This window comes from Anser cygnoides, chromosome 7, assembly GCF_040182565.1.
Source record: "Anser cygnoides isolate HZ-2024a breed goose chromosome 7, Taihu_goose_T2T_genome, whole genome shotgun sequence".
Classification (NCBI taxonomy): Eukaryota; Metazoa; Chordata; class Aves; order Anseriformes; family Anatidae; genus Anser; species Anser cygnoides.
Window position 1 is genome coordinate 21836198 of NC_089879.1, and position 27440 is coordinate 21863637.

The 27440-nt window shown below is 43.3% G+C and overlaps 1 long non-coding RNA gene across 1 annotated transcript; it reads right to left on the reverse strand.

Annotated features, from left to right (window-relative positions):
- Positions 1–3072: 3072 nt before the first annotated feature.
- On the reverse strand, positions 3073–9412 carry LOC136791222 (uncharacterized). The gene is made up of 2 exons (XR_010832726.1): positions 8681–9412; positions 3073–8588 (listed from the first exon to the last, which is right to left on the reverse strand). It is a non-coding gene; the product is annotated as an uncharacterized lncRNA (long non-coding RNA).
- Positions 9413–27440: the final 18028 nt, after the last annotated feature.

Sequence of the window (27440 nt, forward strand, 5' to 3'; positions counted from 1 at the left end):
CTGCTGTACACTATGTACAAGGCTGTCAGCAGCAATAATCAGACACAGTGTACTCAAGAAAAGCTTTTGAATATCAGCCAAGCAGGATTTATTCCAAACTCCTTGTGCATCGCTTGTAATCCTTCAATATACGTTGCTGTGAGGAAAAGTAACTCGCTCCTCCTGAACCAAAAATTGAAATAATTAACGCATTTTTATGCCACAAAGGAAACACAAGACCTTGGAACATGGGCAATAGTCACCAGCTGCTTCTTAGGGGATTACATGGCACACTTTGCCCAGTTTCAAGAAGTCCTTGCAAGTTTTTTTGATAGGGAACCCTATGCTAGCTGCAGACATTTTAATAGGAATCCAGGCACTCTATGAATTTCCCAAGCTCAGAGAGCTGCACAGCAATCCTACATCGGTGCTTGGTTAATGACTGCAGCAGCAGGAGAAGCAGCTCTCAGGAGACAGTAGGCAGCTTTCTGGGTTAGCATTTTCTGAGAGAAAGGCAAAGAGGCCCTAAGAGACCAAAATATCAGGCCTGAGATATGCAGAAATAGGTTATGTTTAGGGGTACGTCCCAGAACAGCTCTGAGCTTCCAGGGGAAGGCTTTGGATCTTCACCTGAAAGAGCGTAAGTATCCTGTCAGAAAAGGTAACACTTGGGGTGTTTCTCGCTTGGTCTGGGCACTCCACAGCTCTGAAACCCCAAAGACAGGGCTGCAAGGCAACACAGCTCTCATTCAAAGCAGTGCAAGGTCCGAGTCTGTTGCCAGACGCAGCTGGTGCAGGCTGTCAGACTAAGGTGGCCCCACTCCAAAGGGGGTTTATAGGGCTCGTTTCTTTGCTTTTCCTCACCTATTCCTTTCATGCCACTTTAGGACGGCATCTCCCAAGGTTAAGGTGAGGCTGGGAGCCTGATCAACGTTCAGCTGCAGAAGTGACCTTTGCAGACAGAAGTGTGGTTTTGAGTCCAACAGCAAAACCAAGAATGGGGCTGGCAAGGAATATTTTCCCCTTTCCTTAGCTTGTTCTCTGTCTCACAGCTTTTGTTTGTTTGTTTGTTTTGTTTTAAGACCAGCTGTTTCAAAGCATAATACAGAAGGACTCTCCCTCTGTTTAGAAACCATCTATAGGCCCACCTCGACTGCGGAAAGTTAAAATTTGCCAGGAAAAGTGGGAGAAGTTTCTTGGAGTAGCTTTCTGTGAAAGATTTGGGACTTCAAAGTTACATACCAAGGATTCACAGCACATTTTGTACCTATTTGGTTTTAATACGCCCATAACAAACTGCTCAGGAAGACTTCTCAGCACATATCCAGCCAAATTAACTGTGTGCTGAGAGACCTAAGATGTGTGAATGCGGCACTGTTTGGGCAGAGAAAGTGGGGCTTGCCAAATCTCTTGGGAAAGCACTGTGGTTATACACAAATCAAGGAAACTTACACCAACATTTTAAGTCCCATGTCCTTAGTCATACCATCAGGAGCAGACAGAAATTGTAATTCTCGTAGCAGGAAATACTCAGAACAGAATCTCTAGCCAATAGTCCTCAGATCACAACAGCTCAGGTGTGTTTTCAGCTATGAAGAAGAGAGAAGAGAGGGTCTGGGGTCTTTTCTGCTTTAAGTCTGGGGTAGCTTCTTCTGTAGTTTTTGCTTGTCTGGAGATTTTGTATGATCAAAAATAGAACTGTAAATTCATCAGCTGCTTTGTTCCGTGCAAGTAATTCACTTGTCTCTATTCACAGCTCAACCTCATCCTGCAGTTAAACTCACATGCTTTGGTTTGTTATGCCAGCATAGTCCAACTCTACCGATCACAAAAATAATATTCCAAGTTTAATCACAAAGAAAGGATTACTGGGGATCAAATCCATTATTTCACAATAAATTCATTTTATGTCTCTTTTTTTTCCATCAGTGATCAAAGCAAGTGGATTTTGGTTCTAAAACACTGCTGCTATACAACAGAAGAGATCCTTGCCCTTGCACAGGGCTCAACATTTACTTTCTTTTTTTTTTTTTTTTAAGGAGACTTATTTTTTTCCCCTTTGCCAAAAATAAAGTCAGGTCCAGATTCTCAGCTGCAGCTGAGAGCACTGGGAGAGAAAGTAGCTGCCATTCATTTTTGCAGCTTCTTAATCTTTAGGGCCATATCTAATGTTCTCAGTCATCCACAGTCTGCCACCACTGTTTGTTTGAGAATCTGAACCAAAGAGCCAAGCTCCAGTTTCAGCAAGGGGAGATTCAGAGAACACCAAAAGGTTTTTGCTTCTAAACCTGAGGACAGATTCTGTAGCTCGCTTATGAAGCTAAGCACATGATACAAGAGCCCATCACCGCTTCCTGCCCAGGGCTGGGGCATTGCCGATCTAATCCCTTGCATTTGTGGTTTCCATAGTGTTACTGCAGCATGGACAGAGACACGAGCCACACAGCCCTAGACCTGCTGGCCTTGCTGGAGGGAATGAATGGCTGTGCTCACTTGGCCAAAGGCAGCAGAAGGCAGAAAGACCTCAAACCATGGGAACCGGAGTGATCTCCAGCATAGACACACCACCACTTGCTCCCCACATATCACAGCTTCTGGAACACACAAACGGAATCAAAACAGACACTGCCTTGACCATGTACTACATATAAATAGTACCAACCTAACTGGCTGAAACAGATTGTGCATCATCATTACTGTGAAGTCAGGCTCTTTATGGTTCCTCTGCTGACTGGACCATATTTTTAGTCCTAATCTCAATCTGTTTGAATTAGCTCTGCTAAAGTGAACAGAATGATACAGGTCAGATCAATCATTATGAAAAATTCAGTTATGATAGTGCCATATGCAGCACTATATAAAGAATGCAGTTGTACATATGGCTGACAAAAGCAACAGCAGTTAGTGGCACAAATGTCCACGACATTGTGATGTCCTTTAGGCCTTCATCACTTTCTACATTGGCCATGTTGAGAGGAGGAAAAATGCCTACAATTGTCCTTTCCAGAAAGTGTGTCGGCTCTCAAATGTACCTCCCCAGCCCACATCCCCTGCCCCACCAACCCACCAAAAAACAAGAGTCATGTCCTGATGGAGGCTGCATGAAGCAATGAGAGGTTTTTATTGTTTTTTAGGAGGTGAAGTTGATCTTGTATGTTTCGTGAAAATTTCCATCCAAAAAAAAAGGAAAAGTTGCCCAACATTTTTTAAAACAAAAGAGCTGGCTTGTGTTTCCCTGCAGAAGCTTGTGAGTACAAGGCTCTAATTCCTTATGCCTGAGTGGTCTCTTAATCATCAACAACAGAGCACCTTGCATGGTCTTAGTCAAATGTGCAGGTTAAGCCAAATAGGCATCAGCATGTGCAGGGCTGGGACTTGAACACCTGAGCACAGAACCTCAGAGAAACACTGCATGTGCTTGAGATGCATCCCTTTTCCCAGGACAGTGAGGAATTTCTCCTCATCTCAGAAGCAGCACTGAAGCAAAGCCTGCTGAGTAAGCAGGTCTTGCAGGAACCAAGGAGATTCCAGGCTTCCCATAAAAACTGAGCAAATGAGGAAGGTCTTCTTGTGCCCTGGAAAAGAGCAGATCTGGCCAAGATCATGCCACCAGCCTCCAGGCTCCCCTTGCATTGTGACCACCTAGAGTGGTGATCTCCTAAGTGTGGTACATGAGACTATGCACTGGGGTGCAGGAAGAAATACTGGAACTTCAGAAGTGCATGTATGCAATAAATTCATAAATTTATAAATAAATAAACACGTATATATTGGGTGTGCACTCAAAACTTTTTCGCTGATAAGGGTGTGTGATCAAAACAATTTGGAGCCCACAGACAACAGACACCCCCACACCCAGCAACAGTCCCAGCCCAAAAGTTTGGGAAAATCAGCTGCTTCGGCAGCACCCACAGTCATCCCTGCAAAGTCAAGGGAAGGGAAGGCAAGAGTGAGATTGACCATCACCCATGCATGGGAGAAGAAGTACAACTGGTCCTTATTGAAGCAGTGGAAGCAGCAATGCAAAGTGCTCTCCTGATTACAGAGGAAGCCAGACTGGGAAACAACCAAGAACAAGAGAAAACACTTTTCTTCACCCTCTATTCTCTGCAAAGATGTTTTTTTGTGCTAATCATAGCGCATGGAGGCAAGCCTGAGAGAAATGCCATTTCCCAGGATGAAACAGGAAGGAAGCAGTGAGCACTATCACGTGAAGCAAAAATCCTCTGAGAAGTTCCCATCAGCCCAACACACAACACAAAACCCTCAGTGGATTCACTGGTGTTCAAAAATACATCCAAAGGCTGCTTTTCCACATAGAACAGCACTGGCACACTCCTGCATAAGCTTCCAGATGGTCCATCTTTTCAGCGCTTCCTTATGTAAAGTGGACAGCCTGAGGCACAGCAGGACCATATCACTGCTTTATTTTAAAGCAGAGAAAATAAAAGTTCTCCTAGCAAAAAGAAGTTATTTTCCTAAAAATAAAATTCAATTTTCTCAGATTTCCTTCTTATTATTCTTCCCCACACAAACTCACACTTTTTAGATAGTGCAGCTCAGCAGAGATTTAATGGAGACTCTTGATGATTGATAGCCCCTGTACTGCAGTCACTAATGCACAGGTTCTTTTTTTTTTGCAAGTCTAAATCATGCACTCCATGCTGGGCAACTTCAAGTGCATCAGAACGGGATAGTCTCGGGGCCTGTACATTGTAAATCTATTTCTTAAACAGTTTTCAAGGTTTTCAGAAAGGAACCTCTTAAAATGATTTCACACTCCATTTCAGAAAACAAATAGATAAATAAAATTTTGACCTGATTTGCCAGGGTCTTCTATGGAACAAATTAACTTCAGGAATAAAACCTTAAATCTTGATAATTCTATACTGCTTAAATCTGATACTAAAGTAGGTCTTAACATCAAGCCACACATCGCCACAGGTTTCAGGGCTGTGGACTGAACACACTGTTTTTCCCAACTCCACGTTCTGAATGATCGAAGAAGCACTTGCCATTTCTGTTTTCACCATAGGAAAAGGGCCTTTTTCTCCACTGATACCACCATGCTTCTTCACAGGCTGATACAGAGCAGTAAAATCCAACATTACTACACCGGCATCACTGACTACCGGTGCAACCCAGCGAAGCAAGATCTATATATGAAATCTGCCTAGAAATTGCACCTAATAAAGGTACAATAGTGCTGTCTCCCCTGCACCCAACTTGAGACTGAATATTCAAGTGTGTTGTCCTTCCTCTACGCAGAAAAAGAAGAACAGTATGCACCTCACTTTGATAGCAGTTGTTTCCAATGTGGTCTCTGGGACCTACAGGAAAAATGTCCGGGGAGGAGGGAAAATGATAAAGAAGAGCATGCATGTGTGGTAGGAATCAAAATGCTTTTTACTATTTCTCTGTTTCTCTTTCAAAAAGTTGCTTCACCCACAGAAGCATCTGCAGAAGGGAGGGATGGACCTCTCAAAGATGGCCAGGATCCGTATGGCCATACCCTCAGCCAGGCTTCAGATCATGGCCATGACCTCAGAGTGGTGCGCTCACGTGCTGGGGCTCCAAGGTCCCATCTCCCACCAAAAATACATGGCATAAGTAGGCACCCAAGAAGTTCTTTTGTTCCCATGCCTGTAGAAGCTGTTGGTTTAGGAAACCAGCAGCAGTCTCATTCACATCTGATCCTCTCTTGTGCTTGGAATTCCTTGAGAGCTCACTGCTGGAAGATGCTAAGGCGAGCAATCTGAGTCCACCAGAAATGCAAAGCCACTCCGTCTCAAAAAAACAAAAAAACAAACAAACAAAAAACAAAACAAAAAAAAAACACCTACGCTTGGATGTGAGTCAAACAAGTTTTGAAAATTATTTTAGACTAAATTCTTCCTCGGGACATGGTCTCCAAGGGTGAAAGCTTGGCCCCACCGAGGCCAAGAGCAAAACTCCTGCAGACCTCAGCAGGACCTGGATCCTACCCAAAGCAAACTTTTCAAGTCTCAGCCAAGCTCTTCAGCTGCAGACATTCATTTCTATTACTTTTGTAGCCTTTTTGTCTTACAAAAGGGATCCTTCCGCAGTGGCCATCCAAGAGCCGTTGACAAGATGGAAGAAATATAATTTGCAATTGAAAAAAAAAAATCTCTCTCTATTTTTTTCAATTAGAAACAGTAGAAGTATGCCTGTAACCTCCTCTTCAAGCATGTTGGTGTCAATCTGTCCAATGGAAGAGTTCCACATAGCTCAAACCCTTCAGGGACTGGGATTATGCTCTGTTCTATTTCTGCATAGAACCTAACCCTACAGGACCCTACATCTGCAACAGGAGCTTTCCAGGGACCATGGTAAAAGCAATTATAAATACACTCATTTTGATTTTAGCCTTGTTGATTTTCCTTCTGCCAGTATTGTTTGTCATTCCCAGCAGACCAAAGGCATTTTTCCTCATGGGGAAGAGCACTGTAACAATGATGTTGAAGTACTCTCCAGTTTTACATTTGGAACAACATTAATAAGTAAAACATGAACTGTCAGTTTTACAACAAGTTTTGTAACTTCTGACAATTTGTTTTAAAGCCTCCGCTCCTGAAAAACAGTAGTTACATCAGTCTCAATTCTGCTTGCTGTCAGAAGGAAATGGCTAGGCCATGGCTACAGGGTCTGGCTCGAAAAAACAACCCTGGCAAAACTGGAAAACAAACAGACTGTGTTTTTTGAGATCATCAATGGACCAGCTGGGTCATCACCTGCTGGCAGTGATGAACACACAGAATCACAGAATCACAGAATCATTCAGGTTGGATGAGACTGCCAAGATCACCTAGTCCAACCTCTGACCTAACACTAACAAGTCCTCCACTAAACCATATCACTAAGCTTACGTTGCATACCAGCTCCATGGCACACTGCATGAGCCCAACCACAAAAGCAGAAGTAACCACAATGTCTGACAGAGGAAAGGTTAGAATAAATTCACCCAATAAATCGGCTACATCAATGCCTTTCTGGTCACAATCGGTGTCCATTCCCTTTGCTCCCTGTGATAAAATGCCAAGAAAATATGCCATAAGATTTACCCACTTTGCAGCCACAGGAATACAGTCTAGACCAGACCTGAGTTCAGATCTCAACTCTACAAATACGAAGAAATTTTCACCATATGTTTGTAATTATGAAATCATTCTCAGCAGCGAGAAACACAATACACTAACAAAATACACTTTAAAGGAAAGAAAATAAATGAGGCCTTCATTCTACCTTCATATACTCTCCACACTCTGACATTTTTATGCAACTGGAACAGGGACACGCCCTTGTTTCTATATGCCAATTTGGTTTGCTGCTACGATATTATAGCCCACAAATCTCTGCCTTCATCCAAGAAAGGAAGTCAGGCTCTAGCAAAAGCAAGCTGCATTGAACTTGCTCAAACACGCAGATTTCAAGCACTGTCTTCTCCCACAGCCCAAAGGACATTGCAACACCATCCAGATAAAGTCCTAGTGCAACATGCCAAAGCAGTTGCTTACATTAAGGTTAGGTCCAAGCCACTAAAAGCAGATATGAATTTTGCTCCCAAGAAACATAGGACTACTTCAGCCTCTGGGATCTCCTAAGCTTTTGCTCCAGGACACAGGGGAAACTTGAGCTTTCACAACATTTTCATTCCTTATATTTTTCAAATGGACACAGGGATTACCCATTGATAGTTTAGTACTGCTGACTTCAGGTTAAAGTAATTCCATGAGTGCTGGCTGGAACTTCTGTCTCTTCTGCTGCAGCACCCATATGGTTACAACCATGTTTACGTGTCTGGGCTGGTGACAAGTGGCAAAGGGTGAAAATTGTATTTGATACCAAATGTGCATCGTTTTGGCATTTCTTGAATCCATCCACCCTTTCTAGTTGCAGCATGGAATGAGAATGGGCAAGCTGCATCTCTGAAATGAGCTGGAAATAATACTAAGGACTACAAGAACCCATAGCCATTTCTTCTGAAGCTCTTCTGGTTCTCCAAAAGAGATACAGGCAACAGAGAACAGGGTAAGCTTGAAAGCAAAGATTCCATAGATCCAAATACATTCTTGTAGGAGCAGCTATAGGATGACCCAGATGCACAAGCTAAATTCTGGTTCTGAAGTTGTTTTCTCAGCAGTCCAGTGCGTTAGATAAAGTCTTTGGTTGCATTCACACACAATTCCAGAAGTGTCTGGTTTGCTGGATACAGGGGTCACCTTGTGTTGCTTTCAGGCATCACCCCTCACTTGGCTTTCACAAGTTTAGCAGAACTCCTAAGAATATTTTGCTGTAAAACCAAGCTTTGCCAGAGGGAGGCCAATGAGTTCTATCTCGCCATTGGCAAACCCATCCATGGAGCTATGTAAAATTTCTCTTTCCTCTATCTGTTCACCTCAGATCAACCCCTTGTAATAAGTTTTAAGTATTGCAGTCATCTGTGAGTCATTCGCAGCATCTACACCATGCATGTAGCCACCTGAAGTGAGCACCACCAGAGCCAAGCTTCAGGCTGCAGGAAGAATGCGCTGTTCCCTCTGCCGCACATCTTATTCCATTGGCAGCTGCCATAAAGGTTGTTCTTTCTGCTATGGACACAAAAAGGATAGAAGATTTTAGATAGATATATAGTTAATAGTTTATGGTTTGCATATATATAGTTAAAACCAAATAAATGTACCAAATAAATGTGGAGTTTTTGTAGAGCTTGTTATCTCAAAGCAATTTTCCCTGGGATTGAAGTCCAGCTTCTAACAGCATCCAGCCACATCCAGAACAAATTCTGAAAATTCCTGTTCTTCACCTAAAAAGGAAAACAGGTAGGTCCCCCTGATTTCTAAGCAACATGCTATCTTTTGTAGCAGTTTAGGTCCTTTGTATTTTAAACACCTTTCTCAAGTTAGTGGTAGTTCAGAAGAAGTTGATATCTGTGATGTTCCAAAATCCAGATGCCCCGACACACAGTTGTAGTGTGTGTCATGGAATCATGAGAGTAGTTGAGAAATGATGACATTATGAAAAGGCTAGCTATCATCAGCAAGAGCTGGGGTTTCTTTGAAGGGAGCAGTTATATTCTTCTCCTAAAACAAGTTAAAATATGAGAACTGTGAGACCACATGAGTTATTTATGCAGCCCTCATGGTGAGGAGGACAAGAGCAGGCCATAAATCTCCACACTAACCAGGACACCAGCCTATATGTAGGAATAAGGGCTCAGAATACCTGAGCAGTCAGTGCATGGCCATGGGCTAACAAACTCTCAACTAAACAAAGTCACTGAATGCTTGTAAGAAGTCCCACCATGCTGGAAATAATAGAGTTATATTTTCTTATAATATTTTCTAATATTTTCTTAGCAAACCTATGATTTCAGGTACTTATGAGGATTTTTCTCAACAAAATGTTTCTGGAAAAAACTTACATTTTTTTAAACTGCAGCTTTTCATCGAAGCCTGTAGGAATCAGCAGCAGCCTGTGCTTAGAAACTGTATGGGAGAAGTACACAGAGACTTAAATTCTTGCTATAATTCAGCTCGTGCATAAGAACCTGGATTTTTCACCTTTGGTTTACTGCCTAATCTGAGATAAAACTCTCTCTTCTCTTTCCCAGCCTGAAGTTTCCTTTCTTGAGGCTTGTGGTTACATCTAGTTTATTGAGCTTGGAAGGTAACATGACCTGGTGGTGAAGACATACCCTTTAAGAGATTTGAACATTGTGAGGGCTCTGACCACCACCATGGACCAGAGAGCAGAGGTTCCCAAACTCTTTTCACTGGTGATCCTACTTCCAGTTTCACTTCCAAGCTTGTGACCCCACTTCCACAATCCCTGGGGCTCCATTATCATTTGCAAAGTGACATTGGTCCTGCCAGGCTTACAATCCTTCTCCTGGGATTCCACAGTGAGAAGACCAAAATGTCTTCTCACTGACCATCTTACCTTCAGAGTGCTTTTTTCACTGGGGATGGAGAAGCTTTACCTACCACCAGTAATTCGTTGTCACCCAACCCAGATTATAAATTGCAAAACACTGAGCGTCACTTCATCCACTATGATGCGTATCTGATTCCACCTCTGAACCTTTGCATAGTTCTTCATTGTGGTATCTCTTCATTGTGCAGCAAATGTAGCATTGCAGCCTTAACGTTGCAAATGAAGGCCTGATGAGCTCTTGTTTCCACATTTTTGGCCATAGCACAAATTTTTTTTCAGGGGCTATTCTGTTTGTGGTTTCAGACAAGGTCTTCAGTGTGCTACATACAAAAGCAATACTCAAGCTGCTCTCTAAGTAAAATACTCATATTAAACCATCTTTGAAGTATTATCATAAATTAAGGAACACATTTTTTCATAGTTCAGTGAATAAGGATCATTCTAGAACCTCAAACAGTTTTCTAAAGATGACAGCATGCGTGACTGTGTGGTAAATACAAGCCTGCTCATTGCATTGTAGGATTTTGTTACAGTAGCTTTCCATATTGAAAAGGAAGACTCTTGCATGTCAATTCATCTCTTCGAGGAAATATTTGTCTGTACAACTATTTAATACAGAAGCCAGTAAAGTACATGCAACTCTCTCATCAGTGCATGCTTCAGCACCTTGATAGATTGCAATCTAACCCATCTCATCTCATATCTTTGTATACATCTATTCTTTTGAGATTACAATCAAAAGAAAAGCAATGAAACGCATGCTCTAGATAACAACTCAGATACATATGTTTAATCGGGAAAAAATTTTGTTCTTACATTGTGCAAGATCTGTAATTGCCTCAGATGAGTTAGGTCCACAGAATCATAGAATAGCTCCGGTTGAAAGGGACCTCAAAGTCCACCTGGTTCCAACCCCCTGCCATAGGCAGAGACGCCACCCACTAGATCAGGTTGCTCAGGGCCTCATCTAACCTGGCCTAAAACACCTCCAGGGATGGGGCATCCACAACCTCTCTGGGCAACCTGTGCCAGTGCCTCACCACCCTCTGAGGGAAGAATTTCCTCCCAACCTCTAATCTAAATCTCCCCTCTTTTAGTTTAAAACCATTCCCCCTTTGTCCTGTCATTATCTGCCCGAGCAAAAAGTTACTCTCCGCCTTTTTTATAAGCCTCCTTTAAGTATTGAAAAGCTGCAGTGAGGTCACCCCGAAGCCTTCTCTTCTTCTGGCTGAACAGCCCCAGCTCTCTCAGCCTTTCTTCATAGGAGAGGTGCTCCAGCCCCTTGATCATCTTCATGGCCTCCCCTGGACCCACATCCTTCTTGTGCTGGGGGCCCCAGACCTGGACGCAGCTCTCCAGGTGGGACATCATGAGGGCAGAGCAGAGGGGGACAATCACCTCCCTCCCCTGCTGGCCACTCCTCTGGTGATGCAGCCCAGGATGCAGTTGGCCTTCTGGGCTGCAAGTTTGCACTGCTGGTTCACATCAAGCTTTTTGTCCTCTAAAACTCCCAACTCTTTCTCTACAGGGCTGCTCTCAGTGAGTTCTTCTCCAGTCTGTCCTCCTGTCTGGGATTGCCCTGGCCCAGGTGCAGCACTCTGCATTTAGACTTCTTGAACCTCATTAGGTTCATGTGTCCCCACTTCTCTAGCCTGTCCAGGTCCCTTTGGATGGCATCCGTTCCTTCTATCTTATCAGCCACACCACTCAGCTTGGTGTCATCTGCAGATTTGCTGAGGGTGCACTCAAGCAGATAGACAGAGCATCTGCTCAGCTCCCTGGATTATAGAGGGCTCAGTAAGAAACCACACTGTCAGCCTTGTAGCAGATGTTGACAGCATCATTCAGGTAGTCTCTATATACGCTGCTCAAAATTATGCATCACTGAGCCTCTGTAAGAAAAACTGATGCACTCCATGGTAACTATGATGCTGGAGCAGGGGTTGCTCTGCCTGGTAGCTCACTGTAGCCCCCACGGTATGTTCATACTGGCCTAGACAACAGGGCATTTCTTCTTTCCCTACATCAACAGGCAAATTATACCTTCCCCTATTATTTACTAATCCCACTCAGACAGGTGACAGCAAATTCCAGCCTGGGTACCCTGAGATGCACCTGGGCAACCTCCCCATCAGGAGGAGTCCTTGGCCCTGCCAAAGGACCAGGGCAGCTGTTGCATTTGCCAGCCAAGCAGTGAAGAGGGACAAAGACCACATTTGCTCTTTGGATGGCCTGTCCCATAGCTGCATGGTCTGTGCCCACCATTCCCCTTTCTCCACAGACAGCACAAGGTCTCCAGGTAAGCATCTGCTCATCAGGGTGCTGTGGTTCTCCAGCTGTTCTCCCTCTTCACCAAGAGGTGGAAGCAGAGCCCCCGTACCCTCCAGTGTATGAGGCTTGCGATTAAAAATGCTAATTTATTAGCTCAAAATTAGGCTTTTCCCATCTATGTTCAATTGCAAGTAATGTTTGTCTTTAGTTTGAGATTTCCCAAGTGATCCAGCTGACTGTGCTAGCAGTGCGTGAATGCATAACTTGACAATTTGCAGAGCCTGGACTTGAGTTCTTGCGATGTGAGGAGCTGTGAGAGCACAGAACAATACTGGTACCAAGGAACAGGGGACTGAATCCGTGCTCCTGAGTGCAGGAGCTTCACATCAAAGCTCAAAACGAGCAATGCTTTTATAGGGTGCAATGCACTTTCCTTCTTTCTGTGCACCCACCAAACAAAGAAAACCTTAATCTGAAATTTATGGGTAGATGACAAAATTATTTCATGAGTATTAATTAAAATATTCTGCTAATCCTTTTTTTCTAATGGGACATGCAATAAATGATCTTGAGATGAACACTTGTCTATGATATTTAGACAATGCCAATCACTCAAACAAAACAAATGAATTCAAGAATCAAAACAAGAGAAGACCTGGCTCTTATCTGTGGCCTGGCTGCTTGTCGTTGCTGCACATTTTTGCTCAGTATGCTTCATTTGCCCCATGCACACAGAAGACAGTCAATTCCCACGCTACATGCAGCTGTTTTTCAGAGCTTTTATCACCTATCAGAGGAAGAGAGTCGTCTGTTTTACTCAGCTAAGGAATTAACTGTATGCTATTACTATAGATCTGCATGTACCACGGAGGCTGCAAAGCACAGTTTAGAAAAAAACAGAAGCTGAAGTTACCACTAAACATTCATGTTGCAAAAGTTTCAGTTATGCAAGTACACATTTCCTGGGTGTGAACATCTGACACACAGTAAATTAGGTGGAGAAGGAAGTTAATAAATGAACGCAACCAGCACAGTTGGAAAGTGGATTTGAAACTTTCTAAACGAAATCAGTCATTCAAACTTGTGTGCTTTGAGTCAGTCTGCGGCATCTTGATTCTGCAGCTGTATACAAACGCTTGCAGTCACCTCTGGAAGATTTTTTTTTTTAATTGGGTATATGAGTATATATGTTCCCTGCATTTTGTTGAAGAGAAATGCATATTGCAAGGAGGATTTCCTTATACCCATTTCAAAATACTGTGCCTGTTACCTTACAAAGAAAAACCACCATTTACTCTTTCCTTGAAAAAAAACACTGGGCTCCTTCCCACTCCTAACTTCATGGGGCCCTGTGCGGGGCATGCTCCAGTTCGTCTCTCTGGTACTGAGGGCCTCAAACTGACCCCTGGATTCAGATGTGACCTCCCCAGTGCTACATATAGAAGATTATCCATACCCCAGACCTGCTGCTTATGCTTTGGTTCTGGACCAGCTTACCACCCCTCAGGACCCTGGTCCCCCTCCAGCATCACTTGCCTTTCTTCTGTTCCCCATCCCATTTCTCCATTTGATATCACCCATACGGATCCCATTCCTCACTGGCTGTCCAGAGGGGTAAGATCATCATAGCATCTTTACCAAGTGGCACCAGTTTCACCTCTAAAGACAAATTCATTTTGGAAGCATCTCCAGTCAGACCCACTGGTCTCCTGAAGAGCAAGTCTAGCCTGCACCTTTGGTGGCACAGCCAAATAACAGGGCTGAGTCACTCTTGATTTTAGCAAGCAAGGAAATAATTCTGCAGTCAGATCAGGATTCAGTATGAATTTTCTGCATTCTTGTCTGTATGCTTGCTGCTCTTCATTCCTTCTTGTCCCCTATTACAACTACATCTGATAGGCAAGCTCTTACTTCCCCAAAAGTTATTCTGTGAGAAAATTTTTCAGAAGTCTGTTGAATCAAGTAGCTAACCACGCTGAGGTTTCAAGTGTCTCTATTTTGTCCCTGTTATCAAATCCAGGAAAGTAACCACAGATCTCCACGGTTAAAGTCACTCAAGAAAAAATGAAAACAAACCAAGTAATAGGAAATCAACATCCAAAAATAACCACATGTCCATCATTAGTGGTTTGATTGCTCTTAGGGAATCGCAGTTCAACAAGGGCATAATTTATTGCTGTATGACAAGTATTTGATTTTTCAAAAAGGAGAACAGACTTAAGCAAGACTTCTAGGTATAGACCACAAATTTAGGTGTCGACGGTTGTGCTTACTGGTTTATTACCTGAGTGTGTTAAGTGTTGCGTGGGTCGGTGTGATATCCCTCGTGAGAGGGGTGTCCCTAGGAATGGTGGTGGGTCTCCATCCTCGGGGACAGCCCCGAGCAACCTAGGGAGCTGCAGCATTGTCCCTAGGGACCTCCAAAGGTGTCTTCCTACCTAGGACTTTCCAGCACTAAACCTTATCCAGGCTCATGTCATAGTAGGCCCTGCATTTTCTCAGAATAGATGTAGTCATGAATGCTTTGCTCTACCCAAAAATGCCTGCTTGGTGTCCATTCAAAGTTGATGTGACAGTGGGACTTTGACCTAAAAAACTGCCATTTAGAAGTTTTTTCCTTTTTTCTTTTTTTTTCTTTTTTGAATCACCCATCATCAGTGCTACAGTCCCAGAAGCAATGACTCAGCACACTATGGTATTACTCTCTCCGTTGGTGTCAGGATGCAGCCGGACACCATGCTTTGTCGCTCAAAAGGTTTCTTGGAAGGCTTTTGGCAGCAAAGGGACTTCATGGTACCTACAGAGGAGAGCTGCAGCCCCCACTTCGTTCTGCACTGTACTGCAACATCAGCCCAAGGCACTGAGGCCATTAACAGATGTTGCATTCTGGCATGCCTGTTTTTCGTTCTTTTTACTTTAAGAATAGCATCTTGGCTTGCTCCCAAGGCTGTTATTCAGCTTCGCAGCCAGCCACGGTGGTGGCAGCAGACGGAACAGGCAGCTTTGCAGGATTTACTCAAGTTCTGTGCTACTTGGCCTTTCTGAACTCTACCTTAATTTTATTAGCATGCAACTGCTTATTTACTAGACAACTTCCATTGAACATTTTTATCAGCCCTTCCAAAATAACCCTTTACTAGAGCAAGATTAAAAAAGAAGTAACAACAATGCTATTGTTATTACAAATATTACAGCGCAAGGACGTATGAACGCACCACACGTTGGGACCAGGAGCCTGAGCAGCAGAAGGGGATCCATGGCCATGCTGCAACATGGGGCTGAATGCAGCTCAGCAAGTACTGGCGCTGCCACAGAATGGTATTTCTGCTGTGGGAGCAGGGTCAACACCTGAAAAAGCTCACGAGCATAGTTCATAAAAACATTAAAACAACACAGACAATGAAGTGCAATGCAAATACCCACTGCCTGATATTGAAGTGTTTGAAGCTGGAAGGTGTTGGCTTGCTTCAGGATATGGTCTCATCTGATTTGGAGGCTAGATAAAGCATGACAGACACTCCAGTGTCAGCAGGCCTCTTAGCCTCTTCCACCTGCAAACCATTAACATAGACTTTGTGTTTCATATGAGAACGTTGAAATAAAATATATATATTTTTTGGATGCAAAATAACACATGGCAAAGAATCAGTCCAGGCCAGACCCTCACTGTGGGAATCACACTCTACAATTATTTCCACTTACAGGGATGTCCAGACTCACCACCCAGTTTTTAAACCTGTTAATGCATTTTATGCACATTTTTAGATGTTTCCATTCAGACTGTCCTGCAGGACCAAATACAATGCCTTTATGGGAATCAAATTTATTTAATCTGCACGAGATTCAGTGTTTAAGTCTTGCCAGTCATGAGCAGGAAAGGCTGGACTATGCATTTTCCTGTGACTGCCCAATGAGCAGTATGAATTACACAATCACCAGGGCTTGCTTGGGTCAACCTGCATGTTTGCAACAGTTTGAGTTGTCTTCCTGCAGCTTCTCTGGGAGCTGCTACCACCCCTATGGTGCATTTTAGTAGCTCCCAGCAGCTCTCAGAGCTCCTCAGACTTCTCCAAAGCTCTCAGAAGTTGCTTATCCAAAAGCAAAAATCTTTCCTGAAGCTGTTTTTCATTTGGGCAGTGATGTAGGAGAGGGTTAGTGTCTGCCCACCCACCTCTCTCATATCAGCTCACTGGCACAAGGTCCAGAGGGAGATTTTTCTGATTTTAAGAACCTTTAACACCTTCCTGGTCAATTTATCCTGATGTAATTCACCTTCTAAGGTCTAATACCATTAATGGTCTTAAACTATTTAATCTCATCCTTCAAGAACCAGCTCTACCTACCTGAAGGCTCAGGTCTCCAGATGATGACAAGGGAGGACTGGCAGCAGCAAAGGGGGACAGTGGTGTTTGTTCTCACTTTTTAATGCCACTGGCCAAAAATTTCTTCTCATTTCCTTTAACTTCCTTGTCAGTTTTGAACAACTCCTAACACTTCATTCACAGCCATGGTTCTCCATTTATTATTTCCATCTCTTGCAGACTGTTTTGAGGCTTGGTTTGGTTTTAAGTAGTTGTCTTGCAATCTCTTCTATGTCAGTTTGGCTTTTTCGCCAGTGCAGCCTTCCTTACCAGGTTACAGGGTTTTGAGCATCTGGTAGAGTATCCTTGAGCAAGTTTCAATAAATTGGGACCAAGAAGCAGCTAATTCCTACTTCGATGAGCAGTTTCATTCTGTATCAAGCTGATTTTCAGTAGATTTCATTTACAACAGGAGACTTTCCAAAAGTAGAATTACCATCTACAACATTTAGCAATTCCAAGAATATTTTATAATTCTGACAGGCTGCATCACCCTCAAGCTTGCCATGGTAAACATTTCCCTCTACTGCAGATGGTAATTTAGGCAGTCAGGGAGGTTTTGTGTTTGTTCTCTAGTGTGAGCCAAACACTATTATTCCCATTTTTTTCCTGGAAGGACATTAACCTGCAGACATTCAAGAACATTTTTTTCCTCCCTCGCCCCATTTTCAGCAACTTGGTGACAGCTACCATTTAAAACAAGATGGATCTGAAGGCCATGTGCCTTTCTAAGCAGGTCTTCAAGATCAGCTTCCTGATCTTGATTTCAGTAACATCATTTACAGGCAGAATCCAGCATTGTTGGTATGATGCAACTTCACAGCTGGCCTGCCGTTGAGCAAAGGTTGGACTAGAGGCCTCCAGACAGCATGTTTAATCTAAATTATTCTTTAATAATTATAAGCACCATCCTCTCTTTCACTATACACTTCACCAGCTTACTCCTTTATGTTCTCATGTGCTTTGGTTTGCTTCCATATTACGATGCTATGTTAAATGGAGGTACAGCTTCTTCTTAGTCATGTCCTTTGGAGATACTTTAATGCAGCCACATCCTCTGTTAAACCAACCCAGTGTGTCCATTTATTTAGAGAGGAACTGATGTCCCACAAACCTAGGCTCTCCCAGATACATCGCTTCCTATAGGAATGGTTCGCTTCTTTGATGGGTTTGACTTCAAAGAGACAGAATGCATGGCCTCACCTATACGGTCTTCTTGTAGTGCTATGTCAGCACCTTGGTAGCATTGGCACCTAAGGACAGGGAACTATACGCCGCTGATCGAGCTGCTGCATCCCTCCTATTCTGTCAGCCTTGCATAGGGCTCAACCACAGGTGGTAAGAAAAGCAACATTGACTGACAGCATCTCTGCTGCAGGGAGAGATAGGAGTTGACAGCTCCAAGCAGGACAGAGGGATAGTCCTTTGCCAGGTCCCATGGACCTGCAGCCCTTGTGGGGAGCATGCCAGGATTCCCTGCTATCAGGGCCAAGCTTTGCAGCACAAGGGCTGTCACAGAGGTAGGACATATGGTAGGACCATAACGCCACATCCCAGCCAGCTGCTTACCCACTACAACTCCTGACAACCAGGGCAAGAGGTGGACATGCTACAATGGAGTTGGACCACTGCACTGCAGCCTCAGCCAGTTTTGCTTCACTGTTCTTTTTGGGGCTGTATAGAAAATTTAAGAGAATCAGATAACCTCTAAATAAGGAACCTAGCCAGAGAAGAGCTCATCCAGGATTGTCCATTCATTTTTCTGGAAATTGTCCCAAATACCAGAGCTGGGCCAGACAGGGTAGGTATAGACTTACCAGTGAAAGGATTTGGCACTGGCTTTATGACATAGGAAATAGTTTACAGCCTGCTAATTTACAAAACATCTAAATACAATTGATTTTCTAGAATTTTAAAGGGTCACAGATCTGGTGCATTGGATGAGAGGTTTTTGTTTTGTTTTGTTGTTTTGTTTTTTAAAAGGGTATAAGAGATTATTTATATAAGAAAACAGTTGTACTTTAACAACTTCCCTTTCTTCTCAGAAAGGCAAGTAAGCATTTCATGAGCTCTAAAACGGACATAAGTTTTCCACCACAGGAGAAACAAGTGATGCTTCCTGCAAACTACAAATAGCACAATAAATAGAATTAATGCTTAGTAATAAGATTCAAAGATTGCAAAAGTAGCAGTGGTAACTTTTATCAGGTGATCTGCCACAAGGTATTTCATATATTTTGCCCCCTTTCCACTATATCTTGTACTGTCTTGGCTGGGGCTCATCCACAGCACCTTGGCTTGTGATAGGTTTCATTGACTCTTGCAAAAAAAGCACTGTTTTTCCACTCCAAAATGAAGCATTAGTTCTGAGAGTAGCTCTGCACTGAACAGCATAGAAAGATATCACACTCCTCCCAAAAAGCTCACCTAATCATCTCTTTGGTTTCTAACCAGATATATTGTTTGCAAGCACTTCATCTGCAAAATGTAATTAACAGCAGCACCATGCCCTTGCTTCAGCTTACTCTAAATTAAGTGCAGTATTTTTGGCTTTGGGAATTACTGAGGTCTTCATCCAGCAACCAGATGGCCAGATCTTACAAGGGGCTTTGCAGGGCAATGAGGTGGTGTCAAGGGAGCAAATGTAGATGCTAAGAGATGTCTAGCACTACAGCTGCTGGAGTTAAACCGAAGGAACGTAAGGCAAATATGAGAACGTTGATTTAGGAGTCAACGAGTTGGCAGGGCATTAAATAAGTTTATACTTATGGGCTCAAAGGGGAGACATCTGAAAGGCAATCACAACTTCAGAGTGAGCAGAAGAGTTCCTGAAACATCTAAGAGGGCAATGAGCCTGTGCTATTTATACATCTGTGCACGCACAGCCACACCACAGCTTCGCAACGGCAGGCAGACTGCAATCCAATCTGGCATTCGCAAACTTTCAGGTTTGGGAAGGAAATTGCTGCTAATCAATGGCAGCAAAGGCATGGGCCAGAGGCCAGGAGACGAGTGTTGCTCTAATGGGCAAAGCAGATGTTGCCAAAGGCATCGCAGAAACCCGGCAGGCCCAGGACCAGGGGTTAGCAGGAGCAGCGTGGCCTGGTCTCCTGCTCAGGAGGCAGGGCCTCACAAGCAGGCATTGTGGGCCTTGGCCTCCAGCTCTGCTGTGGGACACCTTGAGGACAAATGGGTGGAGGCTGCTCATCTTCCGCAGGGCTGAATGCATGTTTTGATCCTACTCCTCACATATTTTGGAAAGCCAGACCCTCCTGCTGTTGTTAATTGGCCCAATTTGAGTCACTTCAGCAGAGTACCACAGAATCACAGCCGTGGCTGACTATGTTTACAGCTTGGCCCCAGACGGACTTTTTTTCCTAAAAGCTCACACAAAGCCAAAAGAGGAGGAGCAAAGGGCAATGAAAAAGCCCGGATATCTCCCCCCTCGATGAGTGGTTAAACCAGTGATTTCTTTCAGTCCTATTGTGTGTGACCAATATAACCATTTTTTTTCCCGCCCTTTTAAGCACAATCAGTGATGCAGGTCACAAGTACACAATTTGGACACACACACCTTTCATTTATTTTTTACATCCATGTCTTTATTTTTCTAAAGACATCACTTGACTCTCCACAGTCAGCAATATATTTTTCTATAGCCAGGCATTGACCTTGCTTAAGATCAACCCAACGCAGGCAGAATATGACCAAGGGAAATGCAGGTGATGGCATTGCTCGAGCTTCGAGGCTGGAGCCTGCAAGTCTGAACTCCCACACCAGCACAAAATGCTACCTCTGAGCAATCGCTGTTCTAGGAAAAGGTGCAGCCTTTTCCATTATGTTTACGACAAAGCCTGTCACACTGCCCAGAACAAGGCAGTCATAACAACAAGCTGCATTGCAGCTCAGAAGGGCTTACCCAGGACTTACACGTAAGACTGCTTCTCCAGCCCTAGCACTGTGTTACTCCTGCACCTTAAAACTTTTGGTGGGGAAGAAGCATAATGGAGACGTGATACAACGATTTGAACATGCACATCAAACAGTATGTGTTTTCTCAATTTCTTCCTTCCTGGGTGACACAGAGATGGGCTTCAAGAACTAGGAACAGGACTAAGAGTACGACGTGATGTGTAGAATGCAGACTCTACAGCATCAGTCCTTCAATCAAAAAACTAACAAGCACAAAAATCAAGTTGTAAATAGTTTAAAAATAAGTCAAAAGACAAGAAAGAAGAATAAAAGTTACAACGACAGTAAGGAAAAGCTTCAGTAGGTAGAAGAGTCTTCAAATTGTTTTCCATGACAAAGCACACTACCCACATCCAACCATTAATCATCACAGTAAAACATGTGACATCATGTTTGTCAGCAAACATGAAGATTTTCTTTGTGTTTTTCCTTTGAACAACGGGGTAAAATCTTTGCTTTTGGACTAAATAGATGTTCTGTACCAAGAAGAACATGCTACTCATGCTTCTTCACTGCCATGATTTCATTTAAAAATATCCATGGAAGTCATTTAATTGCAAACAAGCCATGGAAAATGTTAGCCTGTTGGAGAACTTGAGAGAATGACAACTGAAAACAGAAATGAGAAACGGGGAAATTTTAGACCAGGGCTGCAGCACCATAACATTAAGACATTAAAAAAAAAAAAAAGACAACAATCCAGTGAGGTTTGGTTAATTTATTTTCCCAGGTCCCCATGCAAGTGAGTTTGAACTCTGAGGAAAGAAAAAACCAGCCACAGCAGTGATACACAGAGACATTTTGGTAGAGGTAACACAGACTTTCATGAACATGCACTAAACCACGTTAGCTCTTACTGTTCAAGCTGCCTCTGAAGCAGCTGTTAAAACATGCTGTAAGATATCAAAGCAGCTCTAATTAACTTCCTGCTTTAGTACTACTTCAAAGTGTTTCAGAGAGATCTCAAACCAGAATTTTTGTAGAGCGGTTGCTAAAGGAAAGCAGTTTCAGTCTCATTCATCTCAGACTCCAAACAGATTTAAGATTCCCCAGTAGAAGTTTTTATTTCAAAAGGAGGCAAAAAAGCTACATCCATGAAACATTTCAAGTGCATGGAGTCGTCTATGACAGGAGAAGGAATGAGCAAAACGTGGAGTCAATCCAATGCTCCTGCAAACCATCACCCAGAAGCAAATTAGCCAATTTGATCCTTCCTAGTAACATTATCTTTGGTATCTAACTACAGGTTTCCTGGAAAGCAGTGTAAAAGCACATGCAGTTTTGCATCTGCAATGTACTCACCCACACCTATATTTTTGACCAATCTGAACTAGTTCACACTAAAGGCAGGACATAGCCCTCTATCCAGGGCTAAAATGTGTCTATTTTGACTCACCACTGGAGGTGCCACATCTGGGTGCTCCTTACATATGGTCTCTAGTTCCAGAGGAACGTGAAGACCTTAGGCAAGGCCCTGTGGACGCTGCCCAGTGGGTTGAGGCCTGGAGCAGCCAACTCATGAGGAGCTGGAAGGGAGCTGGGCTTGTTGGGTCTGGCCATGGGAAGGCTGAGGGGTGGTCTGAGATCAGCCCCCATCATGACATGGGCAGGGATGGGTGGGGGGTTGTCAAGCTCTTCTTGGAAGTGACGGGTGATGCAATGAGGGGCCACAGCCCCAGATCACAGGCCAGAGATTCAGTTTGGACATCAGGAAACATTTCTTCACCCAAAGAACCTCACACATACAGCATGCACACAGGTAACCACAGCCAACCTGTAATAAAAACTAATTGTTGCTCTTTATGGAAGCTCACAACATCCTTCCACATCCCCAGAGAAGGTCACCTCTCCCATTGAAATGCCACAGGCTGGATGGGAAGGCGCAAGAAACCCCACTGCCAGCCAAGGTCTCCACCAGGAACTGGAGCCTCAAGCTGCTGGTTCAAAATGGCTTTTTGGGGGATATTTGCCATGTTGTAAGTCCTTTGCTCATCCAGGGCTTCCTGAAGCTTCCTGAATGATGCTGGTTTTTTGATCCGCCATGTATCTCTCTCTCATTCTTGAGACATGTGCTTCTATGTTTATTTATTCATTTATTTTGATCTTTTCTGCTCAGAGACATTTTCCCATATATCCAAGTCTGCCTCCACTCCAACACACCAGGGTCTCCAGATCATCCACTTTATGAGGCATTTTCTTAGCCTTAAATTGCAAGTAGAGCATTAACAGCTTCCTCATGTATCTGTCTGAAGCTTATTTGCTAAGTTTCACTCCATCCCCATCACACACTATGAAGACCTACACACATGAACCCTTGCCATGCTTTGTTTAATACTTTTTTTTTCCCAGAAAAGTTGTCACAGCCAAAAATAGAACATTTTTCCATTCTGAAGAACAAGCAGCATTCCTGGGAATTCAGACAAATAGCGTTGGTCAGAAAATTTCTAACAGACACCAGCACAGTCTGCAAGATCCCAAATCTGCTCTGATCTTCTCTGATGCGGGAAAGTGCTCAGCATCCCTTCAACCACTATGCAGAATAAAATCAGAAGCAACACGTCACTTTCCGTATCTTTCTCTGTGAGAAAATATTGTTACTCTTTGGAGGGACTTTTTTTTTTTAAGAGGAAATATCCCTCAAATAAATCTAATGCATAAGCCTTATCTTACTATCACTATACACAATAATCAACACTGATATTTTTAGCAAACTTACATTTTAGATTTCCTACTAGAAAGCATGCAGTATTTCATAGAATATCCTGAGTTAGCAGAGACCCACAGGGATCACTGAGCCCCACTCCTGGCTCCACCACACCATCACCCAAAACCCAAACCCTAGACCTGAGAGCATTGCCCAAACACTTCTTGGACTCTAGCAGGCTCAGTGCCATGACCACTGCCCTGGGGAACCTGTTCCAGTGCACATTTTATGTGACTGTATGTGAGAAAGTTATATATAATAGTGATTATAGTTTCTTTAATATATATAATAGTGAATAAAGTTACATATAATAGTGAAACCATGTACTACTGAAGAAAGGTTTGTACAATGGGAAAGTTCTGATTATTTAAAATTTTTCAGTGAGCCTAATACCTTACTAGTCACAAACTATTGAATTTGAATTTCACTGGGAGATGGTCTTGGTTTAGTTGAATCTGTTTAGAAACATGGGTTTTGGTTACATCTATGCAAACAGAGTTCTATTTTCAAAGACATCTGGAGTATTTTAGGAGCCCCCAGGCTCTTTTTCAAGAGTGAAGGGCAGGGCAAATCCCGAGCTTCTTCAACCTTCATCCGTGCTTAAATCCCTGATTGCCTTGAAGGAGACTTGGACACTTAGAAATTTTACTGACAATTTCATTAATGAAATACAGGTCACCAAACCTGAGCCAGCAGCAAATCACACACTGACGACTAAATGATTTGCATCTGAAGCTAAAAACTCAAGTCCTTTGACAGAGCATCATGAACAAATAACACAAATAACATGTCTTTAAGAAAGCAAAAGCTTTCTTGAGACTTGCATGGAACATAACTCTCTAATCCAAGCCAGGCAGGGTGTATTTGAGAGGTCCCTGATGCCCAGTTTTGGTCACTGTCACATCCCCAGAGAGAAAGCAGTAATAGCAAGACAGCATTCTTTAACTCAATGCAATACCTCAAAGTTGGTCAAGCAGACACGCCTGGATCAGCTCCCTTGTTGCTGCTATGTTCAACTTAACTCCAGGTTAATCTCCTACCACATCAGTTTCCAGCTCATTGGCAATGAAGAGCTTGCTCTACCTTGCACGTCCTGGTCCCTGCACATGTGAACAGAGTTTGGTATTACTAGACTTCCACACAGCACGTTTTGGAGGTAAACATGCCCTCTTAATTCAATCACACTTATGGGGGGAAAAAGAATATTTTCCTATTCTATTAGACAGACTTCCAGCCAAATTTTACAGCACAGCCTGGAACCTCATTGCTACTAAATTGACAGGTGAGAAGTCTTTGGAGCCCACGATATTTTTGTTGTTGTTGTTGGAAAACATCACCAATTTGGCAAAACTTTTCCATGGGAAAACATCCGTTTGAATGGGTGATTTGCCATGCAAGCTGTGGGGCCCCCAACAGTATATGGCAGAGGAGACGAAGGCACAAGTTCCATGCCGACCTGGTGGCTTTGCACTTTGCCAGACCTCTGCACCTTTGGTGACTGTCAGGGATATGCTGGAAAAAATACTTGGCTGTTAGATGAAGGAAAAAAAAATCAGTTTGGACTCCTTATTTAGTGTCTAACTCGATAAAATAATTATGTGGATTTCACATTTCAAGGGCATAGCTGGTCTATTATCTATCACATCCGAAACACCTTTCCTTCCAATTCACTTCCAAGCTTTGGTACGAATGAACAGTCGCTACATAAATGCAAAATAGAGCCCCAGATCAAAACAGTATGCTTAGCATTAAAAACACCAGCTTTATTGTATGGAGAAAAGTTAGCACATACTCGTGAAACAAAAAAAAAGAAAAATGAACCACAGTCTTCAGATTTGGACACATTACCAGGAATCCAGCTAGAAAACAGATGGATACAAGGAAAAGCTACAAGGAGGAAGATTAGAGCTTTGAGGGGAAACCACCCTCTGGGAGCATGCAATGTACAAGGGGAGACAGGGCACCTTGTAGTACCAGCAGTTTGAAGGGGCTCCATTATTTGGCCTCTGCTGCCAAATGAACAAGGGAAAGCCCGTGGTAAGTGGGTGTGTTCATGGAGGGGAGAGCTGTCTGTTGGTAGATACTATGGATTTACTGTTCATAATGGAGAAGTACACAGTTTACACCAGCTGAGGTCCATGGGCGCTGGATACAGCCTCTTGCTTTGGTAGAGGCTCCCATGATAAAAGCCCATTAGATCAAAGCCAGATATCTGCCACCTCCAGGCTGGAAAGGTCCCCTTATCAGCATATTTGGGATTGAAAATCCTTTAAAAGATGCTTTAGCTCAACCTGAGCTTACAGGCAGAAATTGCTCCAAATGAGGAAGCCTGAGGAGGTCAGACTAGAGGATTACAGCTAGTTTTTTCCAGCCCTAAAGAGGTAAGTACCAATATAAAGAAAGCAAGAGCAGCAGCTAGCACATACACTGCGCTGAGCAGCTCTACTTCTATTTATTTCTGCAAGGACAAAGGGAAAAGGGCTAAAGAAAAAGATTTTCTCAGATGGCAGCTCTTCTTCAGCAGCTGTACAACCTGCACCGATCACAGCAGGGCTACCGTGCCTCACACCAGAAATCAAAGAAGGGACCACATCAGCTCGTGGTGAAAGACCACAGATAAGATAGAAATCATCTTTTGACAGCAAGTGGAACAAAAGCCAGGCTGCATCCGTGGCGAGACAGGATGCCTGCAAGAGCAGAGAGGCCATGAAACCCATGCCTTGGTTACTGAAGCCTGGCTGGGGGCAAGATCTCTGTGGGGGATTCACCTATCCCTGGGCAGGTTTCAGAGCCTGGGTCTCTGCACCGTGCCGGGGCAGCATGCTGGTGGAAGGGCTGCAGTGCCTGATGGCCCCAAGCAGGGAATGGAGGCCTGGGTTATCTCACGGATGTGGAGAAGAGATGGGTGAGCACCAACCCAAGCATGAGATAAAAAAGCATTACTAGGCATAAACACTGCTAAACCACGCGATTATTCAAAATGATTATTCAAGAGCAACAGTCTCCCATTAAGCTATTCAATGGGCTTCAGTAAAAAAAAAGCAAACATATGCTTGAGATAGAAACTGATGATTACACCCTTATTATTTTAAATTCAACACATAGTCCAAAGAAAAATAACATTTATTTATTTTTACCAGTAACACTGCTTCCCCTGCATTGATAGGCAGCTTGGGCACCGGCGATGGTCCACAGACCTGTGGCAGTTGCACATGCAGGATTTCTGACACATTAAGCCCCTGGGGAAAACCATCTGCACCTCACCAAGCTGTCACTATTGTGCTGCTAACTACTTCCCTGTGGTCACAGAGAGGAAGACTGAAAATTAAACGATCTCTTGGGAAATGCAAAGTCTGTACAGAACCAGTAGTCACAGCTGCACGTTAAATCCAAGGTGAAATGCAGTGACCATGCAAATAGCTACTAAAGGGATGTTTCTGGCATGACGTAAAACATTAGAAATTTTTTTTTTCTTCATCTGTTTGCCCTGGAAGTATTGTTTTTCCAAGCAAAGATCAGGCTGGAAGTCTTCAGCCTGGAGATGTCTTTATCAAGAGCTACAACATCACAAGTGGTATAGAGGGATGAGGAGGGATTGGCCTTTCACTCTCTTCCAACACTAGGACTGGGAGTGATCAACTAAAAATCACAGTAAATCTAATTAAGGACATACTTCTCTTCTTAGGACCTTTTGCACCCTTGCCCAAAGATGTAGCGGATGCAAAGAGTTTATAGGTCGATTTGAGGGGAAACTGGACCTGTGCTTTGAAGATGAATGTATTTACTAAATAGACAAGCCACTGCAGGCTCAGAAAGTCCCAGGCCACCAACTGTTTCTGGTTACAGGCTGATTGCGTATATGATCACCCTGTTCTTAATCATCTCTGAACAGCCACCTCCAGCCACAGAGGCAGGACACCAGTTTCAGTAAGTCAGAAACCCAAACGGTTGTATGGTTACACAGATGTACATCCAAAACGGTCATTCTTACATTTTAACCTTTTACAACAAGAAGCTGAGATTTAAAAAAAAAAAAAAAATATATAAAGCAGTCAGCACTGAACTTTTTCGATTCTTGTATTTTAAGTTTGCTTTCAGACACTCAGTTTTTAGGATATTTAGTATCCTTTATCTCCTTTGCTTCTCCTTGTCAACACATCTCACCTTGACTCACCACTCACCTTCCCACTCTCTCTGCA